Source organism: Pteropus vampyrus, unplaced genomic scaffold, assembly GCF_000151845.1.
Source record: "Pteropus vampyrus isolate Shadow unplaced genomic scaffold, Pvam_2.0 Scaffold11, whole genome shotgun sequence".
Classification (NCBI taxonomy): Eukaryota; Metazoa; Chordata; class Mammalia; order Chiroptera; family Pteropodidae; genus Pteropus; species Pteropus vampyrus.
This window is the reverse complement of record NW_011888792.1, coordinates 3,019,383-3,028,109: the sequence shown is the minus strand read 5'-3', so window position 1 is coordinate 3,028,109 and position 8,727 is coordinate 3,019,383.

The window sequence follows — 8,727 nt, the reverse complement described above, 5'->3', positions numbered from 1 at the left end:
GGGTTGTGGGGAAAAGAAACCCTCATACACTGCTGGTGGGAATGTAAATTGGGACAGCCGCTCTGGAAACAGTATGAAGGTTCCTCAAAAAATTAAGACTAGAATTACCATGTGACCTAGTAACCCCTCTTCTGGGTAGCTGACCAAAAAATTTGAAAACATTTATCCATAAAGACATTTGCACACCGATGTTCATAGTAGCATTATTCATAGTAGCCAAGATATGGAAACAACCAAGATGCCCTTTGATAGATGATTGGATAAAGAAGATGTGGTACATATATACAATGGGATATTACTCAGCCATAAGAAAAGATAAACTACTGTCAGTTGTGACAATATGGATGGATATCGAGATTATCTTGCTAAGCAAAATAAATCAGACAGAAAAATCTGAGAACCATATGATTTCACTTATATGTGGGATATAAAAACTGAAAGTGACAAATGAACAAGACAAACAAAAACTTATAGACACAGAAAGCAGTTTAGTGGTTATCAGAAGGAAAGCAGGGAGTGGGAGAGGTTGAAAGGGTAAAGGGGTTCAAATATGTACTGCTGGAAGGAAATTTAATTTTGAGTGGGGAACACATAATGCCTATGATGTATTATTGAATTGTACACTTGAAACCTATATAATTTTATTAACCAATGTCATTTACATTTAAATTAAATGTAGATTTAATTTAAAAAATAAAACTAAAAATAAATCAATTGTTTTTGGTAAATCAACATAAACCAAAATGAAATTAAAATGTTATGTTATTTATGGTGTTTATGAAATAGTCTTTATTGATCATTAGGACTAACAAGTGAGGGTATTATTTATATTTTTAAAAAGAGGCCCTCAAAGGTGATTCTTTAAACTTCCACATTAACTGGTAACTATTAGGATATTATCTTTGTAATGTCTTTAGTAATGTTAGCTATGTCTTCTGTCAGTTTTATGTAGTCTGTTTGAAGTGCAGAAACTAAATCATTTTTCTAAACATTTACCAAAAGGAAAAAAAAACTCACAACTTTTATTGAATTATTGGAATATAGTGGGAAGAGAGGAGGAATATAGTCTAATTTATGCAGGCGTGCACTTCAATTTCCCAGTCAATAATATCCTTATTAGACAATTTTCTTGTTTATCTTTAAAATTTTCATTATAAAACAAAAATAAATGATACCATAAAATTAGTTTCAGGAAAAAAAAAAAAAAAAACCTCCCATAGTCACACAGGAGGCAAAGGTAATTTCCTCTGGATAACATTTTCAATGGACTCTGTTTTTGATATAATTTTTAAAAATATTAAATCTAAACAAGCAACTCTGCCCTTTAATTGCTATTATTACTTATTTGGAAATATAAAATTTAGATTAAATCATTAGCAATTAGTCTTCTGAGCTAGATACCATACCTATAATGAAATATAGTTTCTACAGAAAAGATTTTGCTTTTTTTCCTTACTTATTGAGAAATTAAGAAGTATAAAGAGGGACTACTATGGTTATAAATAATTATTTCCACTAGTAATAATTATCCTATATTGCACATGTACTATGCTCAGGCACTGTATTAAGAACTGTACTTTTAAAAATCTAAAATATCCTTAAAAGGCAGGCACTATTATTATCATCCCCATTTGACTATCAAGGCAGGCAACTGAAGCTCAGAAGGTTTTGTATTTTTCCAAAGTCACATGGTTAATAGAAATGTCAGAGGGGGTACTAAGTCCAGGCTGTCCGACTCTAACCCCATGAACTGATCACTACATGATGCTGCTTAGCCTTTGTGTTTTAATGAAAAGTAGGTTTAAATTTATACAAAAGGACATGAAAACTTAAATTAGTGAAAAGGATAACTTATGGTTGTGTATACATGCTTCAAACTTTAGGCTAAAATGACTGAAAAATTAGTATTTTGAGGCTATATTGAATGAAACAGGGGCTTTCTCATATTATGAAGAAACTCAGCATGTTTTGCCATGGTTAAGTGGCAATGTCTACTTGGAAGATGAGCTAATAAATATGTAAGATGTAGACATTTTTTTTGGTTTCACAGGAAGTTAGTCTTAAATAGACTAGCATTTTCCTTCCTTCCTTCCTTCCTTCCTTCTTTCCTTCCTTCCTTCCTTCCTTCTTTCTCAGAAGCCATCTTAAAATATAGCAAGACTATGAAATTAAGATTTCATCTCCTATCCCATGGCAGTTCTGGCATCCAATAATTTATTGAAATAAAGACCAAGTCTTATTTTTTTTCTCTTTGATCAACATAAATTTTTTTGCTGTAAACTTTGGCACCCTGTTTTTTCCACTTCATAGCTCATGAGTATATGAGATCATAATTAGATTTTAGTAAAGCGTAGTGAACACAAAATGCTCTGTAGACACTTGGAGTTGGAATTCTAGCCCTGCTTCTATGCTAAGTAGTTTTTTAGCCTTAAGAAAGTCGCTTAATTTCTCTGACCTTCAGTTTCCTTATCTATAAAATGAAGTCATTGGACTGCATGAATTCTACCTCCTCTAGCAATAAGATTCTAAGGCTCTCCAAAGTGTCACTTAAATTTTTCAAAAGTCAGTGTAGAAAACTGCCCAAGTTGAGAAAAAGATTTCATCATACTCTTTTCTCTACTTGAGCAGTTTGTCACCACCCCTCCTAACAATACCTCCTAACACAAGCCTTATCTATACATGCAACATTGCCCTTCTCCACCCCTTTAAACCACTGCCCAGTCATCTTGTGCATAAGACCAGTTCTGGAGCAAGACTGGCGTATGGTTTGGTGATTAGGCAACACTATGACTAAGATGTAAGTGACTGAAGGCATTTTTAAGATGTAAGAGTGAATCAGGGTGAAGTTTGATGAGTAGAACTCATCAGAACTGCAATGGTGTATTTACAACCAACACACATTTTCTTATACATTTGAAGGCAACCTGCAAGAGTGTGACTGAGGAGGCTAAAAATGGAAACTTAGCTGTCTTCAAGCTTCAGGAGTAAGTCTACCTCTCAGGGCTCAGAGAACTGTATCACTGAATTCTCATGGGGAAATAGCATCCAACTCACTTGATTTAATAGAATGTAATAGGGGACAGGTTACAGAAGTGTAGGCAGGGCAAAAGAAGCACCAAACGATGATGAAATCCTCCAGGAACTAGCCATAGAGAAAGGCATTAGCATGCTTAGACCTGAAGGGGCAAGAGAAGCTCAAATGAAGCACTGAGAAGCCCAAAGAGAAAAAGATATGGAGAAGGGTTCATCTAGTAGGACCTCTAGTAGTAGAGGGGTACACCCAATGCCAGAAAACAGACCAAAGCCGGATGCAGTAAAAAAAAAGTCCCACTTTCTCTCTCATGCCACCCTCCTATCTCCTGTCATTGACCAAGGCCATTCATCAAGGAGCCCTGGTGACAGGATGCTTAGGGGTCAGTGTCTTGCAGCCCAAAGTAGGGCAGAGAACAGCAGGAAATGGATCTGACTTAGGGAATGGGGCTGGTATACAAAAAACATCCGGCACAGGTACTACAATTTTCTGGCACAGGTACTACAATTTTCCAAGACAAGTTTCATATAAACTAAACTATACTTCATTCTTAATCGAGAGCTGAATATAAAGAAATGACAATATGATTTAACAGATAGCCCATTTTTCTCCAGTGATTTTTATAGGTGGACAATTTCCTTTTGATTCATTTTCATTTTGATTTTTCATTTTTATTGGCACTTAGCTGTTAATGAGAAATTGCTTATTTCCTTGTAATTCTTACTTTGTCTTTATTGATACTTTCCCACTTTAGGATCTTGTTAACCACTGTCTAGTACTGGCAGCTATTGGCGAAATCAGACACTTCTCTTTACTCTGTTAAAGCTTAACATGTGAAACAATGCAGACTTTCTGTCCTCACATTTTGAGAAGTCATAAAAGCTAGCAATTCTGATTTTAAGGTTTAAATATAAACGAATTTTGCCTAAGAGGATGGCTACTTAACATTCAGAGTGGACACTATCTCTGGGTTTCCATTTGCTGTCTTCGAAGCATTTGTGATACCTTGGGGAGAAAGGTAATAAAATATAGACACCTCCATGTCATTTGGGAGATGCCATTCTCAGTGACCCATTATTTAAACTGTGTCACTCTTCTTAAGCATATTTTGGATTGTTCTAAAACATGACATTGAAGTGTGAACAGACTAAGAATAAAACGGAGTCAAGTGTGTGCCAAGTTTGGGCCATTTATAAATCCAGTGGAGCTTGCTATTAACGTGTAGCTTGGCGAACTCACTCACAGTCTGAGCTGCAAGTCGGGCTGTTTTCTATCTTTTTGGAAACTTTAAGATTCTGGGATCAGACCAGAGCTGTCAGCTTGGTTTAGTGAAACAGAATCCAGCTCCCTCTTCCATGCTTTCAGTTTCTTTTGAGGAAATTAGCTATAATTTAAACTATGTGTATTTACATGTACATATCCAGAACTGTTAAATAAAAAGAAATTTTCAGAGTTTAATAAGACTTCAAAATCACCTTTGGATCATAAGTAGACCTACTTGGTTTTGTATTTTACTATTTTTTTTCTCCTTTACTCTCTTATCATGTAAACTTCCTACTAGAAATATATTTCAAATTCCAGATAACCAATCTAACAACAAAGACAATTTGAAAAGATAGAAAAATATTTACTTTTTTTTTTCACTTTTGTCACTCAGTCTTGTTTGTAATACTAGAGCTAAATGGCTCTTAACATAGTAGCATAGAAAGATATACAAACATATAAGCAAACATACAAACATGAAAATCTGTATTCTCCAATTGTAGAGGAAACATTCAGAATAAATACAGAATTCCCGTGTTCATCATCCAGAAGGAGAGAGATGGAAGAGTTAAAATACCACTATACCACTAGATAAGACGTATAAGAAACACATTTCCAAGGAGCTCTGAGGATATAATAAAGGAAATCAGAAGTGGCTTCATAGAAGTTATGCCTTTAAGGATGGGCTTTAAATTATAAATAGAAATTAATTTAGTAAACAGGAGAGAAAAGGCATTTCAGATACTGGAAATGGCATCTTCATTAAATAGTTTCCTGCCTACAGTGTAGCCTTTTCAGAGAGGAAATTATGAGAGATAACACAGGGGGGTAGGTGGAAGCCAGATCAAGAAGTGTGTTTTGTTCCTGGCTGAGAAAATTGAAATTTATCTGTTAAACGATGTTTAGACAACTATGGTATTTTAAAATTATATATATACACATATATATTTCTAATTACATGAGTAATTTAGAACTCATAAAAATCTCAAAATATTTAGAAAGTTGAGGGAAAAAGTGAAAATCCACTTTATCATAATAACCTCTATTGTTTGTACTTTTATATTAATCTAGAGTTTTTGAATGCTGACTTTATTTTTCATTTTGAAATGAAACCACCTGTAGGTTATTTTGCAATCTGCTTCCTCTATCAATGTATCATGGAGATCTTTCCATGTGAGTTTGTCTCGGTTTAACACATTCAGTTTACTGCCCACATAAAATTTCACATAAAATTGAGAGGGAATGTGGCATGTTCACATTTGCTTTGGAAAGGTGAACTGATCACAGGGTGGAAGTCAGGGATGAAGATTGTTCAGACCTCATTGATGGTTTCTGAACTCTCTATCTTCTTTGTCCCCGATGACTGCCGTTTTTTGTTTTGTTTTTTGTTGTTTTTTTTTTTCCTGGAGAGCCAAAAGACAGCACAGGACTCCTGTTGCTAGAATCCTAGAGGCAATCTGGACTGAGATGGTTGTTTCCCTAGGGGTATTGTCTCAAGAACTGAGGGGAAACTGGATGAATCAAAAAGAAAAATCTCTGGCTAGATTTATTATAAACCTCATAGTTATAAGAAAAATTCCATCATATTTTCAACATAAGAGGCAGTATTTATATTCATAGTATAATAATCCCGTATTTAGAGAGTGAGATTAGATCTCATTTCTCATTATGACTTACAATAAAAATGTCTTTGAGACTATTTTTAGCAACAACTGGACTGACAAAACTAAGGGATTAAGGAAGTAGAATTGAAGAGAGGAACTCTTTATTCCTATAAGTACGTGTGTTGTTATGCTCCACCTTACCGTACCACAGCCTGCAAGAAACTGAATCCTACCAACAGCCATGTGAATGAGCTTAGAAGCAGATCTTGCCCAAGTTGAGCTTTCAGACGGCTGTAGTCAAGCCAATGACTATAGCCTATGAGAGAAGAAAAGGACTGAGCTAAAAGACACCTGGGTTCCTAACCTATGAAAATGAAGATAATAAATACTGTTGTTTCAGGCTATTAAATTTTGGGGTAATTTGTTACACAGCATTATATATAACTCTAATACACACTTCTACTTCCCGCCTAATACCCTAGTATACCTTGATTCCAGTGTTGCTATGGCAACCATCTTCTCACAGGTGTAAGCTGACAGCAGCTTACCTTAGCTGTACTCTTCATTTCTCACTTTGTGCACTACAGGTATGAGACTCCTATGGGAACTTACTCAGCCTTACACACATATAACCTGGAAGTACAGGAAGTTATCCCTCATGGTATAACTCTTGACTGGTGCAGTAGAAACATCTTCCCTCTTCTAATGTGCAGATGGACAATTTTGATAGTCTACACAGATCCTCAGAAGGCCCCAGTGCAACTGAGCACCAGTTTCTCACTGCAGTGACTGATATAATTATGCATCCTTCATTGGCTTTCCCTCCTCTTCTCAGAAAGGTTACTTTGCAATCCAACTACTTGCACTCAAGCCCTTGTCTAAGGCTGTTTTTGGTTGAGGACTAGAAACTCAAGCTAAGGTACTTTGTCTCCTTTTAACATAGTATTATGAGGTCAAGGAGTTGCTAAGATACCGATGGTTCTGTTTCTTATATATCGAAGGGGCAAATTCAATATATAGCATCTTCCAGTAAACACATACTCTTTCTTTGGCTTAATACTGCACAATGTCTCTTATCTCTTACTCAACTCATAGCATTTCCCACCTCACCAGCTCAAAATCCATTCGGCCCAACATTCTCTCTGACAGACACTGTCATAATAGCATGTACTCTCAGTCATAACTCAAATGCACTATACACTTGTATCAAAATGTAGTGGCCCAACTTGACATGTTTGTAGTGCATCAGACCATTATGTAAACCAATTGAGGACCATATCAAATATATTTAGGTTAATTCCATAGTGTGGCTTTGGCTCCCAGTTAACTCTTTTGTTCTTTTTATGGAAATATGAGTAAAAGAATACCTCTGATTATTGCTAGAATCAGATCTCTGGACAACTGCATCTGGATCCCAAAACATCTAGCCATCTCAGAATGCTTCACGAACAACACTGCTTCCTGTAGTTTGTATAACACCTGAGAGCGCTCTGCAGAAAGGTCAAATCTCAGATCCTAACCCCATGGTTTTTGCCCCAGAATCTAGAATTTTTTTTTTTTTGCAAAAGCTCTGTGTGTGTGTGTGTGTGTGTGTGTGTGTGTGTGTGTGTCTGGGTGTGTGTGTCTGGGTGTGAGAGAGCATTTTCTAACTGACCTTTCAAGAAATTCCACAGATCTATTTTTTAAAAAGAAAAATGTAATGCCTCTCTCAGCATTTCCTAATTTAGAAAGAAAATTAGTTTTCATTGAAAATCATTGGCAAAATTTCCAAGAACAATAAAAGAGACTCTTAAATAAAATGTATTTATTCTTGGATTACATAGCTCTCTCTTTCCTTTACTGATCTCATGCTGAGATAAAACTTCTAATTTTCTCTCAACTCTGCTTAGTTTTTTTTCCCAAAACCAAGTTGATTGGCTTTCGACTCTACTTGGTTTTTATCCCAAGACTAATGAGGAATGAAAGCAGAAGGGAGAATTGGGGATATTTTCCAAACTAGCCTAAAGAGGCTATTGAAATTGCCTCTGAGCCTCTCAGGGCAACTTGGGGCCTTCTAAAGAATTTAAGTATAAATAAGCAATTTTCGCACAACAACAATCTTGCTGTGGAAACTAAATGAATCACACAACAGCTTGTGGTCTTGTATAAATTTGTTCTTTTCTCATTCTTTGTCCTTTGTCTAACACATTAAAATCTTTCTTAAAGGGCCAGATACTAAACATGGCTTCTGAGCAATACAGTCTTTGTCAAGACAGCTCAGCTCTGCCCTTATAGAGTAAAAATGGTTAGAGACAATACATAAACAAATGAGTGTGATTGTGTTCTAATAAAATTTTATTTATAAAAACAAGTCCAGTCCGCCAGCTGTATTTTTCCAATGCACAGTCTAGCACGAGAAACTTAAAGAACTGTGGAGCGAGATTGATCTTTTTGTTTCTTTGACATCTTTTGTCTTAATGACTCAAACACTACATTTTAGTTCATCAAAATATATGAAAAGAAAAGAGATGTCTTTGCGGTACATATGGAAATAGGCACATAACTTTGAAAAGCTTCAATAACAGAAAACACAAATGAAAATAATAAGGACCTGTCTACACTGATGGATCATCCAAGTCAACCTTCACAGTGTGTCTGCTGTACTTTGAAAGTTCAAGAAAAATGCTACTGTATGTAATGAACAGCTGTGTCAAACATGAAAATAAATAAAAATGCAAATGGGTCATTGGCTTATGCAGATAATCACTAAATAAAACTATTTCTAAAATAAGTATCGCTTTGGCCCAAACAGATATGTCCCAGTGTCACAATAATCAGTATGCTGTCACA